Source organism: Gallus gallus, chromosome 18 (assembly GCF_016699485.2).
Source record: "Gallus gallus isolate bGalGal1 chromosome 18, bGalGal1.mat.broiler.GRCg7b, whole genome shotgun sequence".
Taxonomy (NCBI): domain Eukaryota; kingdom Metazoa; phylum Chordata; class Aves; order Galliformes; family Phasianidae; genus Gallus; species Gallus gallus.
In genome coordinates, this window is record NC_052549.1 from 6,799,133 (window position 1) to 6,818,183 (window position 19,051).

The 19,051-nt window shown below is 47.0% G+C and overlaps 1 long non-coding RNA gene across 1 annotated transcript in view; it reads left to right on the top strand.

Annotated features, from left to right (window-relative positions):
• Positions 1-7,462: 7,462 nt before the first annotated feature.
• LOC121107128 overlaps positions 7,463-19,051 on the top strand; it is an 82,627-nt gene continuing 71,038 nt past the window's right edge. The window contains exons 1-2 of the long non-coding RNA XR_005840706.1: positions 7,463-12,981; positions 13,511-13,628. This is a non-coding gene — a long non-coding RNA (uncharacterized LOC121107128). The remainder of the gene's footprint in view (positions 12,982-13,510; positions 13,629-19,051) is intronic.

A 19,051-nucleotide genomic window follows, 5' to 3' on the forward strand; every position in this document is an offset into this window, starting at 1 on the left:
CGGCTGCTTTAATCACTGGGAACCCTTACTCCAGCTGCAGCTTGGGCCCCTCTCAGAGGATTCATGCACAGACACAGGAAATACTGAGCTTCACAGCCCAGGACAGGCTAGAATCTCTTGAGTCAGCTCATTCAAATGAGTCTGTACCCACGTACATCAGCTGAAGCTCAGATCTGAAGTGGGTACTTAGGCTTTGCAAACTTCTGGATCGCTGTCTTTCTTAGCTAACAGCTTGGCACAGAACTTCTGTCCTGTGTTTTTCAGGGAGTTTTATTTTCACCTGGGCTGAACCCAACTCCTGATTTCTAGGCATGACTTGGACTGGCCAGAAAAAAAAACATACCCCTCTAACATTATGACTCCACAAAAAACCAGTAGACCCTGTGCTCTAAAGCATGCCTGTTTCTGCTAGTAGAATGCCAGATACAGGTAAGCTGCAAGGTTTACACTAATAATTCTTTGCATCTGCAAGATGGACAGTTTGCTTGAAGAAACCTGTGGCTCGAAAGCATTTATCTCCTTTACTTGCATGTGTTTTGCTTTGCTTAGATATTAACAAATAAGGAGATTTTCTACACAGTAAGGGCACATACAGAGAAATATCTAATTAATAATTCACTGATGAAGCATAAATATTTTTAAATATAGACACTAGAGGGAGAGGAGGAGGATGTCGTATTCTGTCCCGAACATTTTAGAGTGCATTGGAAAGAGGTGATGTACCTTTACATTTCTTACAATACAAAGAAATGCATTAAGTTGCTGGTCAACTCTTTTAAGGCACTTAAACGCATGGCTCATGACTGTTACGTAAAACTTCAATGTAGCCTTACTAACAACAAGGGTGTAGTGTGTTTGAAAGCATGGTACACAACTTGGAAACTTACTCTGAATTTCTCTGAGGTGTTGAACTTTGCCATCAGCAAGAAGTATTTTTAGAAAAGAGACCGTGAGTTTTCAGACAACTGAGACTTCATCAAGGTGGGTCTCTAATTTTTCCACTACAGCAGAACATTAAACAGCTAGAATACTTTATTTGTGAGTATAATTTATCTTTTGATTCCGTGAAGAAGAATTCATAAGGCTAAATCATGTCAGAGAAGTATGAAACAGAGCTGTTGGCCAGAAAATTCTCTGCAAAAACCCAGGGCATCATTCCCCAAGGTGAGCTGAGAGCTGCACTCTGTAGATGTGCTTTGGACAGTGGTCTGACCCCCTTTGTGCAGGCACAAACTGCAGTTGTCTCTGCTGCTAAGCGTTTGCAAAGTCAATAGGAGTTTTTTTGGTGATTTGATGGGCCTTTGGAGCAGTCCCCATATACTGCTGAAAGCTGTATAGATCCTACTAGCACAGAGATCATCTCTCCATATTGATGTTTATGAGCTCTTACCCAGCTGGCTGTCTCTCACACTGTGCTTTTGGGATGAAATAAGAGCCACACTAGAATATCTTCCTCAGCCTTTTTGTAACAAATCTTGGGCAAGATTTAGCCTTTAAAACAGTCATCCCATAGTAGGGTAAAGTGTCATTAAGCTTGTCTGTCACTAGGCTACAGAGAGCCTCCTATTTTGTTAGTCAAATAACGGGAACAGATTTCTTAGGGTTTTTTGTTTCTGTTTGTTTTGTTTGTTCATTTTGTTTGTTTGTTTGTTTTGTAAAGTTATATGAAATTAATTTAAAATAAGAGGAAGTTATTGGTGTAGCACTAATTACCTCCAACCTGTGAACTATAGTAATTTATATTTTAAGCTAAATGCGCAGACTTTGTGTGTTTTACCTTATATAAAGTTCAGTCTGGGCCCAACCCCGCTTTCCTTGGCCCTCATTCCTGGGTCTTTTGCACCAATGCAAATCAAGAGCAGTTCCACTGCAGCTGAGCCGGGCGCCCATCCACCCGCGCACATGGGGACAGCTCCAGTCGCCCTCCAGGCAGCTCAGTGCCGGCCGAGGGCCTGGATCGGTGCGGTCACCCTGAAAGCAGCACAGTTAGCTGGTGTAAAAAACGATATGTGTGAGGAAGACAAAAGGGTTTTCATCTCATGGAATGTTCCCCTAGATGCCAAAGGGACTGTTGTCTAAGCAAGGTTCGGAGGGCGAGCCCACCCTGCTGCTGTGTGCTGCTGGGAGGGAAATGCATACGGTGGAACACGTTGCTACGTTTTATAGTAGGGACCAAATTTCTCCCCCATATTATGCAAATGAACCCATAGTTATTGAATGCAATGGGAGTTCCAGTTATTTCGCTGAAAAAACGAAGACTGTTTTAGGGTTACCGGGGAGCTGAGGGAGGGCAGGAGGGGTTGTTTGCTTTTTTCCCCTCAGAGAAAAAGTAATTTAAGTGAAATGTGCAAGGCAGTGTTTAATTGCTTCCTGCCTCGTTTGTACATAGCAATTTGGCTGTTTATTGGTTGTCTTTGTTCAGATTTTTATTGTAACTTGTTGCTATATATGCGACCGAGCGTATGTTAAAGTTTAAACTTCGGTATATAATAATGCACAATTTTATGTGCTTTAGAACTTTGTAAATATATAGACAAACAATGTATGCTGCGCTAACTGTCATCTGGGGACTTGACACAACAATATTTTCATGCATATGTACCTACAAATGGCTTGAAAATAGCAAAATGTATATTGAGGGTGGCAATGAGCCAAGAGTAAATGAGTGCCGTATGACTCATGCTTCTTTAATAATTCCTGAAAGAGGCATGTATAGTACATAAAATAGACAATAAAAATAATTTTCAAGACTACAAATATTTTTTATAACTTCAGATATTAAATACTATTTTAGAAAAAAAGAGATTGGTTGCTAAAAGAAGTCTTAGGTTTATTCAAGTGAATCGCTGTCATAAAAATGTTCTCAACAGAATCTTTTGTTTGATCTACTATCATGGAAACCTGGCTCTTTTAAACTTCAGAAGACCTGCAGTGCTCTTGCACTCTTACTGCTCCTGCGACCTTCTGAAATCGTGTCCTTCAAGTCTTCTCCCTCATTAACCAAACAAGATGCTAGCCTGTGCATTCATGGCACCCTTCCCGCCACGTGTGCCCATGTCCCTTTTGAAATAGGTTCTATGTGACCATCATCAGGTATCCACGTGTGTGAGCTTTGCAAGCAGTGGAAATCCCACTCCACTGCAGTTTGTGTTCTTCTCTGAATTCTTTTATTTTTACTGGAAAGGGAATTTTTCTAAGGCCAATCTTTCAAATACAGTCTCCACATTGTTATTTTGGCCTATACAGTCAGAAACCTACCAGACAGGGGCATGGTTTCCAGGGTCTGTATGTGAGAGCAATGCATGCCTTAACACAGGTGTGATATCTGGGCAGTCAGGTTTGCAGTGGCATCTTTCCCATCAGTGCATTGCACCTGCAGAAGCTGCTGGCACACAAGCACACATCTCTGCATCAGAGCAGTGACAGCACAGACGTCCCATGGCTGCACACCGGGCTCTGCAGCGCTCAGCCGTGCCTTTACAATGACAGCCAGGCAGAATCCGCTGCGCATTCTTGGTGTGAATCTGTGCTTTCAAGCCACGTTGTAAACACGCTGCTTTGAGGGTATATATAATCTGGTTGTAGTCGAGAAACACCCCAGATATTACCTACTGAAGGAATTACCTTATAAAGTGAAACACACTCTTCTGTTATGATTCTGTTTTTCACATATCCTTATATGAGGAAAAGAAAAGCACCACAAAATTTCTCATTTAGTATAAATCTGGGTCAGTGTATGTAAGCAGGAGAAATAAGAACAAGCCCCGTTTTGAATGCTGAAGGGAAACTGGAGGATTCTGCTTTGGTAACAGCTTACCTTGTTCCAAACATGCACAGGTTGCTGAATTGATTTAGCTGCCGTTCTGCCTGGGCCTCCTGGCGCCTCATGCACTCCTTCCCTTCTGTACAGATAATGGCAGAACTGGAATAAGTGTCATGGCCAAAGGTCACAGAGAGCTTGTGACAGAGCAGGGACACCATTCTCTGGCTAGCATCCCTACCACATCATCAGTGCACAGGTATATGTGGGAACGTGAGTGTGGGTGGATGTCTGTATCAGCCATGGATCAGCCAACTCAGTGCAAGCTTCAGAATAACAGCATCCAACTGGAATATCTGTGGGTACTTTCACACATGGAAAATATTGTAACCAAAATGCAGCCAAAGTGGAGTTAAGGGAGGGAGCAAAGTAACTCTTACAGCGTTGGTCATTTCTGCTTCCTTCATTTTGAATTTCAAAACACCGTTGCCACATTTGCTAAGTTGGTAAAAAAAAAAAAACAACCAACATGTGGCTGTTCAGTCATGTGCAGAGCACTGAGAAACTGCTTAGGAGAAGCAGCAGCACACGGTAAAGGACCGTTTCCTGTGTGCATGTACTCACCGTGCTGCACCCTGCATGCACCACGCGTCCTTCAGGCCTGGCTGCTGACGTGTTTTGCTTGCCCAGAGCTAAGAGTTGTTCTTTACATACAGAGCTTTATGACACATTTGCCATGGGATCCTGAGGGACGGAGCTGCTTGTGACTGCTCTGCATTGCACTGTTTTAATGAAATGCTTTTAAGCCGACCGGAAAGATGGCAGCAGACATGCAGGCATGTTTTTCACTTGTTCTTCTGACAGCAAAAGATCCCCATCCTGCTGTTCCATCGCAGTGCATTAACCTACATCAACCGTCATCTCTGAACAAACTATTCGTGTATTTTTTAATTCTGTCTTTAAATAAATGTTTGGGGTTTGATTTGGGTTTTTTATTGTTTAGTGGATACACGAAAAGCCTTCATAAAGAACCTCCTCCAATCTCTTCCCCAGACTGCTGTTTTCAGACTCTCCTTTCAAACCAACACATGCTCATTGCAAAAGGAGTCGCTTACAATACTTACATTGTCTTAGTTTCTATTTTATTTATAAATATTAATTAATTAGCTCTAATTAATCAGCAGGGCTTCTGCCTCTTATCTGTGCAAATAATACATGTAATTATTGCGGTTTTCAGGTCTGTTTTTATTATAACAAACATGCAGGACAAAAATCAAGTTGAATTCTCCCCTCTGCTTCTCACCTGCTACTACTTGCAGGGAAAAAAGCACTGAACTGAACAGCAGCTTTCGAGCTTTATAAACTAACACTAAAGTGCATTTCAAGACAAGACAGCCTTTTTCTACCGGTCAATGTTAACACCGTCTCTTGGAAATATCCAAATAAAACCGTTGACTTTGGTGAGGTGGGCATTTGTGGGACTGAAACGATGCGATATTTCCAACATGATTTATTTCAGTCGGCCAAATTTGACTTCTTTAACACAAAATGGCAATGCCAAAGTGGTGTTTTTCAGTGCTGTCTGTAACGCTCTGTGAAAATCAGGTGCGGATGCCTTCATTACGTGGTGATAAACAGAGCCACAATAGTGAGTGCCTCCCGTCCGCCATGCTGCCATCTGCCCCTGCTGCTTTATCGCTCCTTGGAGCTCCTCAGTGCTGACACTCAGTGCTCGTATCAGGCAGTCACACACGTACAGCAACGTGGCTCTGCTTCCCCTCAGCTGCCACCATTTCTGGACCTCGAGTGATTCTGCCACTGACAGGGAGGTTCCTCATAAGAACCTGCGTGGCCTCCGCCCTTTCCCATCCTGCTTTTAAAATGCTTGAGAAATGGAAATGTTGCCTTTTTACTTTTTTTCCCCCTGAAATGGTGACAGAGAGGAGCTAAACCAGGGCCTGGGCTCGCATCCTTTAATATGTATTCTCATGGCAGTGCAGGCTTTGAACCCAGCCCCAGAACAAGGCTTTGTCCAGCCTCCTTTGGGGCGCACTCAGCCCTTCCCCGCCGCGTGCCCTGCAGGCTCGTTCTGATCCCCCTCTCTTGCAGCTCCGTCGTGATCCCTCTCTTCCTCCACTCTGAGTCACAGCAGCAATAACGCTGCCCGCTTCCACCCAGTCAGTGCCTCAGCTGTTCGGGTAAAGCCCACGCTCCCGCGGGACTCACGTTTGAGTACAACCCCAGGATTGTCAGGGCTCTGGCTGGCAGTGCTGCCGAGGGGACAGTCTAAGGCTCTATTTTAATCTTCTGGAGCCCAGCCAAGCACTGGAACGGAGCTGCCAGCACAAGGGGGGCCCTCCTGCTCACTGCGCCTGACCTCCCATCAGGAGAGGTGCTGCTGTGTTCCTTCTCAAACTACTAGGGCCCTTTCATTGCGCTGACCTCCCATCACGAGTGCTACCAAGGATCCAGCTTCGACCGCTGGGGGCTCAGCCCTGGCTCTGCTCCAGCACACGAGCCGCATGCTGCTCGTCTCCAGATGCACGACGCACTGCGTGCACCGCGGGGCTTCGCTGCAGCACCGTTCTGCTGCAGCACCATTTTGCTGCAGCGCCGTTTTGCAGCGCCGTCTGCACACTGCATCTCACCGAGCTGGACGTTCCCCTGCACAGTTCTCAGCTGTGACGTGTTATTTTATTTGGGTGGAAGTGTGTGATGAGCACTCCTGCATGGCTTTGGTCCCAGCCTGAATGCATAGCGCTGGTGTCAGCTCGACAGGCGCTACACGCTCGGGGCTTTGCACCCACGGGCAGTAATAAGGCAGAAATGGCACCGCGGTGTGCTGGGCCCAGGGGGTAGAGGAGGCCCGAGCGCACCTCACCCTGTCCTGGCCGCTCAGCACTGCGTGGCGCTGCACAGCGCTCTGCGGTCAGGCTGGCTCTGCTGCTCAGGCAGCACGCAGCGGCGCCCCGCCTCGAGAGCAGCCCCGCACGTGCGGCTGACACGTGCGCTGCGGCGCGGCCAACTGCAGCACTGCGCGCGCGCACGGCTCCCGCAGCGCGTGCCCGCCGCTTCGCTTCGCTTCCCGCCGCTTCATTTCCCGCCTCTCCGCTTCCCGCCTCTGAGCCTCGCACGCGCAACATGGCCGCCCTCTGGAGCCGCGCCGCGCCCCCTGCCGGGCAGCGTGAGGTGATGGCGTGGCCGGGCCGGGCCCGAGACTCCCGCGGTTGCCTTCAGGTACGGATGGACCCCACGGGCTTCACGGCGTTGCTGACGCGAGTGTCTGTAAGTGGGTGGGATGAACGGAACCCTGTGGCGCTTTTCCAGCCCCGGGGCCGTCAGCCGCGGTGTCACAGAGGGCCGCGCTCTGTGTGGGGTTGCACCGCAGGAGCTCGGCGTGTGATCGCTGCCTCCCGGATCTGTGCTGCGGGGCGCTGCGGGGCGGGCCGGGCAGCGGTGGCTGTGAGGTGCAGCGGGCGGTGTGCCCGCCAACAGCAGGCCCGGCAGGCGCAGCCTCCAAGCCCACAGCCCTGCGCACACCGTGACGGCAGCCCGGCCTTCCTGAGAGAAGGGATGCGGGTTTCCAAATCCAAAGAGATTGAAAAACGCCACTCTGCATCATTAGGAAGCGCCCGAAGTGCACACCCGCCGGGGCGCAGGCCCACGTGCTCCCGGTGCTGGGCGCTGCGGGGCGCGCTGTGTGTCCGTGCGTGGCACGAGGCTCCGCTGCACCGCCGGCACTGCCCCGCTCATAAGGATGGCTGTGTTTGAGTGACTGCATCACCGCAGGTTTCTGAGTGGCTCTGAACTCAAGATGCATATTTTAAATGTCCCCTGCTGTTGCCGATAATTTGTTCCATATTTACCATGTTACTTAGTACTTGCAAATGGGTTGGGCTTCTTTAGAATGGAAATGTTAATTAAATTGCGGAGCGGTGGCCACAGCGGGTCAAACTCATCGCTGACCCCTCGTGCTGCTGCAGTCTGTGCCTTCAGCACTCGGCACTGTTGACTTCCCTCCACATCCATCCGTTGGACATGAGAAAAGCCGGTGCTCTCGTTCCTGTGTGAGCTCAGATGTAACTGTTGCTGCGCTGTGCTTTGTGCCGGCTGCGACTCCTGGAGGCTTTCAAAGGATGGGGCTATGAAATGCATTGTTTGTTGAAATATAAATAGCTGACATGTAGAATGTGCGGTTCTGGACTTAATCGAAGACCACAGTTCTTATGGTATCCACGTCTGTAAGGAGAGGATTTGGGTAAGAGTTTAGGTAAAATAAAGTAAGATAAAAGGCTTAATACCGCAGGCTTTTAAAACCACATTTACTCAGCAGGAGTTTGAATGGTAATATTTTTCCTTAAGTAAATCTTAGCAAATTCCCACAGCATCAGAAAAAGGGGCGTTTCAGAAGAAAACACGCTGTGTCTCACGCACACATCTCCTGTGTTCTGTGGCACTTTCATCCAGTGTCCAGCATTGCATCTTGAAAATCAATGAAGAAAGCAATAGTAGGACTAGAATAGACTGTCCTTTATGCACTCGATGACAACTTTCACTTTGGAGCAAGTATGAAACCAATGCATTTCATGCTCGTGGGCCTGCTAATGAGCAAGCTGGTGAGAGCTCCATTGTTTTTATGGCAGACAGATTTATTGTTTTACTTTCAACGTTATATATTATTTGCTAAATCTGTTTACAGAAAATCAGTTGAACCAATCCTGAGAAAAAAATATTTTCCTTTTGGCAACTAATTTTAAAGACAAACTGAGGATTCACTTCAGCGTCCACTGAAGCCGCAGAAGTAGAGAGAGGTCAGCAGCCTCGAGCATCGGCTCCCTATTGCTTTCCGAGTTGGCAGTAGTCTGGTTTTCAGCTTAACAGTCTCATCTGAAGCAGCAAACTTTGCCCATGGAAAATGTTTTTTTTGTGTTGGGGCAGTCTTTAAATTTAAAAGTACCTTTTGAATGCTTTTTCACGCTGGATGATACTGTGTGGTTGTTCCCTACTTCAATACGAAATTAGTGGGAGGAGAACCAGCTGTCCCCGTTCCCTTGTAGGTTCGCCATACCTACGTTTGGTATGTTCAGCATACGTTGTGCTATTGATGATGTCACAGGTGTCTCCCGTGCTTTAATTCGATTAGAAAGTATTTCAGCAGACTCAATAGCCTGCATGTTGGCAGCCACTGAAACGAGGCATAATTCACTCTTAGTAGTTATGGACTCCACAGATTCTGCCACGTGATGCTCAACAGTTTCCTACCAACATTGTATTTTCTGGGCTTTCATAACACATAGTGACTGCCCTTTTGTGATAAAAATCGACAGCTGTGGGAAGACTGGTGCAGCTGGGCTGTGTGTGTTCTGTCCTTCCCGTCCCTCTACCAATCTGCTGAGTTCTGCTGGAAAAGGCTGCGAAGATCCCCGAGCCTGAGTGCCCTGTGCAGGAGCAGGAGCTCTGCTGGGTTGGGTTCCTCCAGGAGCGAGCACTGTGACCTCACTGCCCCACGCTCACCTGCTGTGTGCGGGGCAAACCTCCATCCCTGGTGCTGTGCGCTGCAGCCAGCAGCTGGGGAGCACCTGTGGGAAGGACATCAGAAAGCTATGGGCAGCCTGGGTGATCGTGACTTAAATGGTGCAGCCTGAGCAAATACACAGCTCCAGCTCTGTCCGTGCTCTCTTCCTGGTGAGAAGGCACAGGCTGAAAGTGCAAATAAGCAGAGTTTGATGATACTTTGGTGTGAAATGATGGGGGACGGGCAAATACGCCTACAGGAGCTCTATGGCTACAGAATAAATGTAACCTCGCTTTGGGAAATGAAGTTGAGACAGCACATCACTTTCTGAAAGAAGTGAAGGGCGCTGGAAGTTGGGTGGCCCCAGTAAGAGTACTGCACAGATAAGAGCTCTTAGGGGATTCCGTTTGGCAGGACCAGAGGTTGGCAGAACCCAGCTGGCATCGAGTGCTTTCAAGATCCCATCCCGGCCTTAGTTAGTTCTCTGGGTAGTGCACTGCAGGCTATGTGAGTTTACACAGCAGCACACCTTTAGGCACTTCCATGCTGGTTTGCAGTACTGTCTGATGCTCTCCTCACGTGCTCTTCCCTATTTGTCTGTAGGTAGGTTCATAAATTATCTGCTTAGGTTTGTTTTGCTTAGGTGATTTCTTTAAACATGCATAGACTTAGGAGACATTTAATCAGTGTCTGTCTCTTTAAAGACATTTGCTCTGGTATACTCTCACTGTTAGCCTTCGGCTAATGGTATGGCACTATTTGCCATAAGGACTGCCTGCTTGCTGTGGTTGCTGGCCATGTAGGTGCCTCTTCTTCCCCATTTCAGGTTCTCCTACAGAACTTTGTTGGCCACAGTGAACAGTTAAGTATCTAAATGCCTATTCAATGAGTGCCTTGCCAAGTTAGCAGTGCAAGCATATTTTTGTAAAGAAATATGCAGCTTGACTTGTGGTGGCCATTGAGAAGCTGAGCTGCAAAAACATCAACACCACAAGGACACAATATTTTTCTCCTGATTACAACACCCTCATTTATTTTGGAATTCTTATGCCAGCTGAGGACTCCAGGGCAGTGACAGTAGAAGAGTTGTCCAGATGCCAAGGAAAAGAGAGAGCTGTATATGTACCCCTGTTCTGAAATGGTGGAGGGAAGGGAGAAAGGCTGCGTGAGGATTTGAAAGAATACATTTCCATAAACGTTTTGAAGGGAGCCCACAGGCTGCTCCTGCAGCAGATACCTGCCGTGCTGGGAAGGTGTGTCTGAGATCCGACTGATGCTGAATTCTCAGCTCTTCACCTGAAGAGATCTGCAGATTCAGAACAACTGTTCTTTTTCTTTTAAAATTAAGAGAGGTGCTTGCAGTTCAAATAAGCTGTGAAAGCCATCGCAGAAGGCTCTTGTGGGAGCAGTGCTGTGGAGACAGCGGCTCGACTGCCTGACCGGGCTGTTTGGGAGCAGTGCAAAGAATAACCAAATAGCTGGAGGCTTGGCTTTGTTTCATGTGGAAAACACACATCACCACGCCGTTCTGTGGTACACGTAAGACAGTGTTTTTGCCCCTTAATATATGATCCTCTCTGTTTGTAGGCCTCTCTGTCATTCAGCATCCTTTGAAGCCTTTCAGTTCCCTGGCAGCTCTCAGCAGTGACTTACCGGGACGCACAGCGTCAGGCATGGGCTGTGCAGGGACCTCACTACAGCATCTTATGTTTTTGAAGCATCCTTCTAAAGCTCTTTATCTGCAAAACACTTGAGCCAAGCGTGGGTGTGCTGCAGCAATCCAGCACAGTGCCGTTACAGCGTCTGTCTTCTGTTGTGCTCCCTCTTGGTTTTAGATCAGGCTGTGCACTTCTGTAGGGGCAGGGACTGCCTTTTTCTTATGCATTAGTACAATACCAAACATGGTCGCCCCATGTCTGAGCTCTGAGATGCGACAATAAATCTTTGACAGAATATATATATATATATGTTATCTTAATGGTATCATCATGGGTGTGATGTCATTGTTATGGTTGGAGAACTAAAACATAGATGGTCTACAGACAAAATTACTGAGTATCCTCTGATTGTGGGTGTGCTTATCCAAGCCACCTAAGAGCTGACATTTCATATCAGTACTTTACATGTTCAAAGCACGGTTCCAGCTGGCTTGAATTGCAGCTGTTGTGAACGCACTCCCTGCTATGAACAGAGGCTCAACTGAGGCTGCATAGCTTAAGCATTGTAGAAAATGAGGCATATCCATCAAGTGGCCACCTGTGAAAAGCTTTCAGTGCTGTGCATGCTGCCACACTGGGATTCTTTGGCAGAACACGGGGAGAGAATTCGTTTTGCTGGGATGATGTTCAGTTCCTGCCCTGCTTTGCTCAGAGTCTCGCTTTGCACTGTACCCACTGTCAGGTGTGTGAGCAGTGAGCTCTGGGCACAAAGCAAGTCCACCCAGAGACAAAGACATCCACAGCCTTGGCTCAGGCAGTGGAGAGTTGCAGCACGAGGTGCGAGAACAGTCCTGGGGGTGTTTCTCAGACATTAAGGGACTTGGTACAGCGTGCTTCATTGCCATGAATGTCTCTGTTCCATGCTCACACATAGGCCCTCCAGTCTCGCTGCTCTGCATAGCTCCCCGTGCCCTGCTCAGAGGGCGGCAGAGGGACCGCTCCCCAACCCGCATGGAGGAACAGCAGCCATTCAGGTGCAAAGTAGGAAACCATACCAACGGTTACGTTAAATTTAGAAGGCTGCTTCTAAACTAATTTTTGTCTGTGTGGTGTTTCCTTTCTGTGAGGATTACTTTGAGAACTTGTGCAGAGAGTAACCGGTATTTCTCCCTGCACAACTGTTCGCTGTATCTGCATTCTTAGTCCTTCACACTCACCACCAGTCAGCAGGGCCATTGCCAGCAGCACCGCACACGTCTGCCACTGCCTTCTGTGCGGCAGGGATCAGCCCTTCCACTGCAATGAGATCAGGAGATGCCATGAGGCCGTGCAACATCTCCCTGCCAGTATTTCACTGTGATAAAAGACATGAATTGTCCTAAGCGAGGAGTGCTCAGCTTTGCTGTTTTGTGACCTTGTGGTGGCCAGTTCTGTACTCCGTGTGCTTGCGTGCTTTCATCTGTCTTCTCCCTTTTTTTTTAATCTTTGTTGTCTATTGAGATGGACCAGAATGCAGGGCCTGAAGTGCCTTCAGCACGTGCACAATGCCTGCTGCAAAGCAATCCTGCTTGCAGGGCGCCGGTGTTCACCAATACCTTTAGCTGAGAAAGCAGAGTGAGCGACTGAAAGAAGCTGAACTCAACAACAATAACTGAGCATGTGTCAAGTGCACCTATCACAGTGCAGAAAACGTGCACGTGTTTATATGAAATCTGTTGGATTGCCTTCCCACAGTCAGTGATAAATCTCCATATGAAATCACAGCTATCCTTGCATACATCTCCACATGTTCACACAAGGTTTTGAGAACAGCCTTTCAACCAGGAGCTGCTATTTTCCTGTGCTCTTAGTCCATAACACAAGCTCTTACCTCCTTTTACAGATGTTTGTTTGCCCACTGAATGGCGTTGTTTGAGCCAATCAGACCAAAGCCAGCTTCCATTATGAGCACTGTCTGACAGTGTTCTGGGTTCTACCTGGGATCTCAGAGCCGTGAGTTCAGTTTTGGGGCCTGGGCAAGCATGCACAGCTGCATCTGGCTCCTGCTGGTACGTGGCTGTGCCAGGGTGGTGACTTGGTGACAGGGACCTGGACAGAAGCTGCTCCCCGGGACACTGGCAGTGCTCAGCAGCAGTGCTGCTACTCCGGGCATCCGCTGCCTTTGGGAGTGCATTCTTAGCAACTGGACGTACAGGGACACGAGGGAATCGAGGCCTGCCTGCTCCTTGCCACTGCCCCTTGGGAGGCTCTGCTGCCCACTAAAGTCCATGTGAACTTTTTCCGTCCCTTCACAGGCTTCTGGAATGAAGCCTCTCCAGCGTCAGGATCTGAGCTGCGGGATCAGGCTCTTACCTTGAGGATCTGTGCACTGAGTGCCTCCTGTCTTGTCTGTGTAGCTGCTGAACTAATCGATAGACACTGGGCTTGTTACATTTATCCTCCCAAGCTGAGGGATCACGCACCACTGGCATTGAAAAGGCTGAATGATTTGCCCCGGTTCATGCTTTTGAATAAAATTGACAGCTATGAGATGGAAATGTTCAGCTCTTTTTTTTTTTTTTTTTTAATTTGCTGCAGGAAAGATTTATCAGACAGAGGTGACGTCTTTGACCCAGGTTTGTCCCGCCGGGGTCTTTCTGAACACCTCCACGAGCTGCAGAAGGAGAGGAGTTGTCCCACGCACCGGTGTGTTCAGGTATCTCTTTCTCTCCCCGCCACAGCCACACTGCCCTTCTGGCTCTGGGATGCTCAGTGGCTCCGTGCTGCCAGCTGGGCGTGGGGCAGCCGGGTACCTCGAGGTGCTGCATCCCTCTGCAGAGAGCCGGCGGGGACAGAGGGCCCTGGGGAGCTGGAGGCTGGCTGGGGGCTGTGTGCCTCGCAGGGTGCCGGCGGCCCGCAGGCCTGGGGGCAGGGCGGCTGTCTATTTTTAGTGAGGGTTTTATAGAGTGGATCCCTGCGGTCTGGCTCCACACTGAAATATTGTCCTAGTCTCAATGACATAAACACAGGGCCAGCCTGTGATCCTGGCGCCAGCTTCAGCTTAGGGAATGTGAATGAAAGTACCAGTGGGGTCCAGGCAAGAAGGAGAAGAAAAAAAATCCCGACTGTAATTACAAATAAATCCCAAACCCTTTCGCTCTCATGGCTCACTTAGTACAGCAAATAGCCTCTGATTCTCTACAAATAAGACCCAGCTTAGTTACTGACAGATCTACCAAGAGGCAGTTAATGGAATAATGACTAAGGGAAGCTTAGGGTAATTTACAAACGGTTCCCGGTGTCGGAGGGCGATCGCCCCCACCTCGCCCCCGCCCTGCTCCTGCAGCCCTAAGCTGTGGGCGAGACCAAAGCCTCGGCACAAGAAGGGCTGCAGGAAGGCTGTGTATTTATTTGCTTATTTAAGAGATCTAACATGGGAGGATGACAGGCAAACTCCAGTATCACAAGTGGAATTGTGCCCCTGGAGTGAGGGACTGAGGTGAGGGTCTGCAGAGCAAGGTTATTCTTACCTTCTGTTCTGATGAGAAAACTGAGTAAATCTTAAGTGAAAGTGGGGTAGAAAGCCAGCTCTGCCATGAGACTCTACCAAAGCAGCAGTGTGGCTTGTTCTGTCACAAAGGTAGGTCTCTTTGAATCACTTGTGCAAACTGATACCTAATGTTTGAGGTGAAGTGCCCAGTGTGCTTAAAAAGTTGATGTTCGTGTTCAGAGTATGGGGAACTCTTGTGAAAGTCCTACTGTGGTCATGGCAATTACGGTTTTTGTTTGGTTTTGATCTTTTTGTAAATAAAAACACAAGAGTACTCCAAAAACTCATTATTCTATCAAGAGTGGGAATAACAGGAACACTTTTCCTGCATGGGAAGCAATTGCACACGTGTACACACACACGTGCAGATGTGTGCAGAGAACGACTCCAAGTGATGGTTAAAGAATACTCCTTTGTGTCTGGCATCTTCCTGATGTGTTTATTATGAAAACAAGTACTTTAAAAGTAGATGTGACTTCGGAAGGCATTCTAAACAGCAAGGCGTTCCGTTCAGTGCCATTATTTCAGTCTTGAAAGAAAATGATCTTAAGACCAAGGAATACGTGTGAAAATCGAGCTGATTGTCAGTCCTGGGATGGGTGCTTTCTTCGCATGGTCCCATCGTAGACTTTACAAGTGTCTGTGCTAAAACGAGGAAAGTAGGAGTCACTTGTGAATGTTTTTGAATGAAAAAAAGCCAAACTCCTAACTGATATTTTCTGAAGGAAGTTGACTGTGTGTAAGAAATGCTTTGCTCTGAGCTGAACACACAAGTGATTTGTGACCCCGCTTTCTTTGCTGCAGAGGTGTTTGTCTCGTGTTCCTACTGCAGCCTGTGTCAGTTCTCCTTTAGAGATGGTGGTGCTGTGGGATGTTGCACTATGCCCAAAAATGGCTCTAAAAGTTTTAACTCTATCCTGTAATTGATGTGTTGTGTAAACTGCAATAAAGGAAGGATATTAAAAAGGATGGTGGGGGACACATATTTAATGAGGATGAGTAAACACACCCAAGATGTAACTGTAGATATAAGAAAAATAAGAGCAGCTGGGGGGCTTCTGAGACATTGTTTGTCTTGAAAGTGATGAGAAGAGGCACCATCAAAAGACTTGTTTTACTACAGTCATGCTTCATTATGGGGAAGGAGAGCGTGGGGAAGGGGAGGGGTGGGGGTTCCCTACGTGACCAGGTTGCCAGAAGAGAGAACCTAACTCGTTTGCATGGCCTAATTAATCCCTGAACCCAGTCAAAGCCTGAGTCAGAGGGAGAGAGCAAATGTCAGATCTGTGTCTGGGAAGCCTAGATTCATTACTTGACTCGCCTGGGTCCCTTTGCCCTCACAAGCAAAGACTTGTAACTCCCAAGCCAAATAAACATGTCCCAGAGGTTCATACTGAACATTGGCAGGTTTGGAATATGTCTCTTTTGTGTCTGTTTCTGATTCTGAATTAATCAGATAACCCCATGCATATGTCTGTCTCGTCATTTGGGAGAGAAAATGGAAAGCTTTCTGTTTGCCACCGAAGGTACAAGTTTCTTTGAAAATGGCTCAGTTCAACGTAGAGCTTTGCACAGCCAACCCTGTCACCGTGCATTTGGATTTCATGGCATTTTGTGGCGGCTGCAAAGATAATGTTATGCACACGACTCTGGCTGATCATGCTGATCTTCTTTTTGAAGAGATCAGATTCCCTAAAGGGAAAAAGTGTAAGAAGCAGGAAAGGAGTGATAAATACAAATGCTGGGGAAAGACACACGGTTTATTCTTTTTCAAGTTATTAAATCTCCTTCATCCTTGCAGATCTTCCAACCAGAGCAGACTCAAAGAATGGCTAATAGTGCAGCGATTCCCAGTTGGAGGGGCCTTCCCCTGTTGCCTTTATTCTGGAGGCAGGGCTGTAGTCAGAAGTTGTTTTGTGTAGGGTTCAAGTGTGCTCTTTGATTACTCAGTAGCCAAAATATTCCTTGTGATCACAAATGCAGCCATCTAGATTTGGCCGGGCCGCTTCCCCCGATATCTCAGTGATCCGCTGCCCTGACCAGGCGCTGCCTTTGGAACATTTTGCCCCCGCATCTGAGGCAGCACTTACTGAGCGTAAGGGAGCGGGGGCTCAGGGCATCGTTGACAGAAGTACTTTTAAATTAAGTTTAATCTTCATTCATAACCAAGAGGCTAAATATGATGTAATCGGATTTATTTTTTCCTCTTCACCCCCACTGGAGCCAGGAAAATGAAGTAGTTGAGAGAAAAGGGGTTGTCATTTTCAGTCAAGCAGCCATTCATCACGGAGCATTAGACAATTAGCAATAAAACATTTCGAGGGCTCCATTGGTGCTAAAAGGGTGAGAGGGGCTTTCTAAATATCAGAGGTGGGAAATGTTATGTGTCGGGGTTGTTTGGTAGCTGGCATCAATGAATCACTCACACATGCAGGTCTCCATTGGGGGGTTGCTGTATTTCTCGCTTCGTTGAATCTCTGTCACTCAGTTGTCTGTGGTGTTCTATAAGGAAGGGAATAGGAAAGAATTGGTTTATCTCAGTAGATGTTTATCTTAATAAGCTGGCTGGCAAAAAAAAGAAAAAAAAAAGAAAAAAAAAGAGGATAAATACATTCCTGCTTGTCATGTGTGTATATGTGTAATATATGCTGCTACAGGGACTTTGTTTGGATAAACAGTGTTGCCTGTGTGGAAAATGAAATCCCCTTCAGGAGCCGTTGCTTGTAAATATAAGTGTCATTTTTTAACATAAAAAATGCCCCGGTTTCTGTTTCATCTTTGCCAATTCTCCCACTGGCCTCTCTCCGTAATGAATTGGTCTGCAAACTGCAAGGCACTCTGCCTGCTCTGCTCTCTTTTCTTGACTGCCGAGATGTTAATATTTGGCACAGAAAGCAGGATGGCTAGGTGGGGGGGGGGATGGGAGGACATTAGAAAAGCTCTGGCTTTCCTCTGTCTCAGACCTTTTGCAGCAATGAATAAATAAGTAAATAAAATGTTTAATTCCTCCAGGCAGGGTTGCAGCCAAGAAAACTGTTCTGAGAGATGCAGATTAATGGCACAAAACACTGCTGAGAGAAAAAGAAAGAGACAGAGACAGTGGAGTTCCACCTCCCGTGATATATAGAGCCAGGGGGAGGTATAAATACCCGCCACTTCCCGGACCCTCTTTTAAAAAAGAGACAAACACCCAGGATTCTGTCTCTGGCTGGCTTGCAGCAAGGCGCCCTCATAAAAGCTAAGATAAACAGTTTATCAGCAGATGAATGCACAAGCCCTGTTCTAAAGACAAGAGTCTATACCTTAGGAAAAATGCAAGAGCGAGAGGAGAGCGGGCAGAGAATCAGGGAGGTGTAGTGTTTGAAGAGCAAGAACGACTTGAAAGGAGAAAAATAGAGCAGTTCTGTAAGGACCATGCAAGACTTTCTTCTCTTCTTTGGCAGCCTTCGCTCTCTTTTTTTAAGGATACATTTGGCAAGTGTCGAGTCTGCTCTTTCCATATAGCTGTACTTATTGAGGACTGAAACCTTACATTTTTATTGGGGGGGGGGTCTTTTTTCTTTTTTCTTCTTTTTATTGCTTTAACACATCGGTCATCCTAGGATTTACTCCACCATAAAACATTCATTCCAGAGCTTAGTTTCAAAATATATTATTTATATATCATTTATCACTGCAGATGCAGCTTCTTGGCCAAATGCATCCATCCCTGTTTCCATTCTCTTGGGATTTCAAGGCAGAACTTTGCTCTCTCAAAAAACTGTTTACCTTCCAAAGTATGTGATTCATAACTGTTTTCTTTCAGAGTAGCTGATCACCTACTAACATTGTGTAGTCCATTAAAACACTCTTTATTCTGTGTTTGAATTTGGAAAGGGAAATGGATGAGGTATCATGAGATGCAGCACTGTTTCTGAGGTCTGGCTGGAGCTCCCCAAACCTTGCCAGCCTAAAGGACACTGAGAGCTGTGGAACAGTTAAGTCCACCTGCGGTGCCTGGAGTCCTGGGTGAGCTCACATGTGGCCTATGAGAGCTAGAAGGTCAATTGGGAAGCTTGCCATAAGAGCTATGTAAAATGTGCATCTCCTTTAGAAATCTTTTAGAGATTCACAGTTTAAAAGAAAACAAGTTGAAAATGAATTCTTGAGTTTCTTACAAAATGTATAAGAATGTGATCAAGGAACAGGGAGTTGGTCTGGGAGCTAACTAGGAGATAAGACTGAACCTGAGGTGACTTCGGTTCACTTTTCTGCTCTTTCACTCACAGACTTCCTCTGTAATTTTAGCAAGACATTGGACTCTTTCCTCTGCACTGATACAGGTTGACTCGTGCTTTGCAGCATCAGTGTGAAAGAGGCAAGGACCAGCGTTCCTGCTCTATAGATAGGAAAGCACAGAGCTCTGAAACGTATTGCTCAAAGCCTGATGGGCACAGGACTTGTCTGGTTGTGTTGTCAGTTTTGCTTCATTTAACAAAGTCATTGTCTGATCTGCAGGCAGCTTTTTGAAAATAAGAAGCAAGAGGCAATGAGTTCCTGATCTATGTTAAAATAATCTGTAAGGGAAACAAGAACAGTTGTGAGGAAGC